The following is a 3,595-nucleotide window of genomic DNA, read 5'->3' as shown; positions in this document are numbered from 1 at the left end:
CATCATACAGGAGGAAAGCAAAAAGTCATTAAGAAGACAAGAAAGAATGGAAAGACCAAAATGGATGTCAGAAGAGACTCTGAAACTTGCTTCCAGCATAGAAATGCCAAGCTAAAACAAAGAAATGATGAAGTAAAAGAGTTGAGCTACATTTTCAAAGGACAGCTCAAGAAGACAAAGTCAAGTATTATAATTAAACTTGAAAGACCAGGAGTTAGAAAACCAAAAAAGGGAAGAACACATTCAGCATTTCTGAAGCTGAAAGAATTGAAGAAAAAAGTCAAGTCTTGACATACAATATTGAAGGGCTCTATGGTAAAAATATTGACTGATTCGGGAAGAATCAAAAGAAGATGGAAGGAATACACAACTGTATTTGTCACTGTAAGAAAAAGAAATGGTCAATGTTCAACAATTTCAAAAAAGTAGCATATGATCAAGAGTCAATGGTACTGAAGAAAGAAGTCCAGTGTACACTGAAGGCATTGCCAAATAACAGGATTCCAGAAACAGGTGAAATAAAAATTGAAATCTTTCAGTGAACTGATGAAGCACTGGAGGTACTCACTCATTTATGTTAAGAAACTAAGAAGACAATTACCTGGTCAACTATTTGAAGAGATCCATATTTCTGCCCATTCCAAAGACAGATGATCCATTATAATGCAGAAATTATCAAACAATATTATTAATATTACATGCAAATAAATATTTACTAATGGTAATTTTAAAATGGCTGCAACAGTACATCTACAGGAAACATACATCATGGTTGGTAAAGTGGAGAGTCAACGAAAAAGAGGATGACCTTCAATGAAGTGAATTGCCACCATGGCAGCAGCAATGGACTAAAGCATATCTATGATATGAGGGTGGTGCATTGTTTCATTCTGTTGTACATAGGGTTGCTGTGGGTTAGAAAAAACTTGGTGGCACCTAACAACATCCCACTATGTGAATAATTTTCCCTGCCTCCAACCCCTCCCCCCCCTGGAACTATCATAGAATATATCTTTTATCAATAATACCATTTCTTACTAAAAGATTGGTCTCAAAGTATTTGTTCTTTCGTGATTTACTGTTTCCACTCTGTATAATATCCTCCAAGTTATCCATGTTATGTATTTTGCAGGTTCATCATTATTCTTCAACATTGCATAGTATTTCATTGTTTGTATGTACCAAAGTCTGTTTAGCCATTTAAAAAAAATTTTTTGATGGACATTTTGTCTATCTCCATCTTTTGGGGTGTGTCTTGTCAACAGTATATTGAAGAATCCTGTTTTCTTATCCATTCTGCTACTCTCGTTCTCTTAACCAGTGCATTTAATCCATTTACATCAGTATAATTATTGATGGTGGTGGTGGTTATGTGCCGTGGAGTTGGTTCCAACTCATAGCGACCCTGTACAAGGTTTCTGAGGCTATAAATCTTTTCAGGAGCAGAAAGTTTCATCTTTCTTCCACGGAACAGCTGGTAGTTTCGAACTGCTGACCTTAAGGTTCATAGCCCGATTCATAGCCACTACACTACCAGAGATAGGTATGAATTTATTGCTGTCATTTTGCATGTGTATTTTTGCAGTATCTCTAGTATCTTTGATCCACATAAATATCTGAGCTGTGTTCATTTTTTTTGTGGTGTTTCTTTTCATTTTCTTCATTGTTGTTGTTTTAATGTTTACTAAATCTATCTTATTTTCTTCTTTTTTTTATTTTGATGTGTTGGTGGTGATTGTTGTGTGATTTCAATTCAGTTCCAGCACACAGTGACCTTGTATAAGGTTTTTGAGGTTGTAAATCTTTACATGAATATGAAACCTCATCTTTCCCCCACAGAATACCTAGTAGATTAGAACTGTTTGCCTTGCAGTTTACAGTTCAATTTGTAATCCATTATACCACTAAAGCCCCTATGTGGCTTAATTTTCTTTTAGGTTACCCTATAATTAATTAATTTCCCCTTATATATAACATATGTTTTATTTTGAAATCTACTTGATTTCCTGATAATTTGGAAGTTCTGTATCTTCACTAGTCCCTATTTTTTATTTGTAGTTGACTTCATTATTTCATTATAAATTGATATCTCTGGTTCCCTATTTCTAGTCTTGTGGATTTGTTTTGCTTTAAATATTTCTATATCTGGATTGCTTTCTGGGTGGTGTGCTAAATTCAGGCTGTGGTCTGCTGTTGATGGTTCTCAGTCCAAAGAACATGTTTCAGTATTTTTTTGTAAAGTTGGCCTGATTATTATAAATTCCTTTAATTTCTGATTATCTGGAAATGTCCTAAGTTCATTGTTCCATTTTGTATTTGAGGGACAGTTTTGATGGGTATTATATTCTTGGTCAGCAACTTTTTTTTTTCAGTGTTTGTAGATGTCATCCCATTGCCTTCTGGCTGAGAAATCAGAGTTTAGTCTTACTTGTTCTCCTTTGTTGGTAACTTTTCATTTTTCTGAGCTGCTCTCAGAATTAGTTTCTTATCTTTGGTATTGGAGTGTTTGATTATGATATGTCTTGTTAATTTTCTTTTAGGATCTATACTGTTAGGGGTTCATTCAGCTTCTCGTATGCTTATTTTCTCATCTTTCATGTTAGGAAAGTTTTCTTCCAACAATTCTGACAATTTTCTCTGCACTTTTTATTGTTTCTTCCTTTTCTAAAATTCTTATCACCCATAAATTATTCCTCTTCATGGTATCCCACATAATTCTTAGGTTTCTTTTGTATTTTTTCATCTATTTCATCTAGTATGCTAGTATTGAGAGTTTTATCTTCAGGTAACTAATTTGGGCTTCTATTGTTTCAAATCTTTTTCTTTGCCCTTTCAATGTATTCTCCATTTCTGAAATTTTAGTATTCATCTTCTGTATTTATAATTGCAGTTTGTATTGTTTCAAAAATTGCATTCATTTGGTATGTTGTTCTTGTGCTATTTTCTTGAATTTTTCATTAGTTTTTTCTCTGTTCTCCTTGCCTTCCTTGATATTTTTGGCAATCATTTGAGGGTACCTAAATATTATTCTTTGAGTATTTTTCAGTTAATTCCATTACCTTAACTTTCTCAGAAACATTTTCTGGTGCTGCATCTTGGTCAGTTTTTGAACAATTCTCTTTTGTTTCTTCATGTGAGCTAAAATTATCCATCTCTGTGACATTGTGGTGTTGTCATATTTGTATTTAATTGATTATTATATGTTGATGTGTTCTTAGACTTTCATCAATTGTCTCCTTTGAGTGTAGTTAGAGAATGGAAGCATGCACCATTCTTTGTTCTCTGTCTGTGACACACTATAAAACCTCAGTTTATAGTGGGTTTGGCTGCTTTCTATCATTAGTTAGGTGGTATAGGAGACGGTATTGATTGTTTCCAAATGGTTGGAGCTGCATAGGGCATGGTTGTAGCTGTACTGTATGGGCACAGTTGCTGTCTTCTGTAAGGTGGGAAAGAGGAGACACCACACAAACACTCACAAGAAAATAAAACAGAATAAAGCAGCAAAAACGAACAATGAAAAGAGAAAGCAACAAAAGTGAAAAAGAAGATAAAAACAGGCAGCAATTAGGAAACAACACATAGTTACTAAAAG

The sequence above is a fragment of the Chrysochloris asiatica genome, unplaced genomic scaffold (assembly GCF_000296735.1).
Source record: "Chrysochloris asiatica unplaced genomic scaffold, ChrAsi1.0 scaffold00171, whole genome shotgun sequence".
In the NCBI taxonomy this organism is placed as follows: domain Eukaryota; kingdom Metazoa; phylum Chordata; class Mammalia; order Afrosoricida; family Chrysochloridae; genus Chrysochloris; species Chrysochloris asiatica.
The sequence above is the reverse complement of the archived record's forward strand: the minus strand, read 5'-3'. Positions refer to the sequence as shown.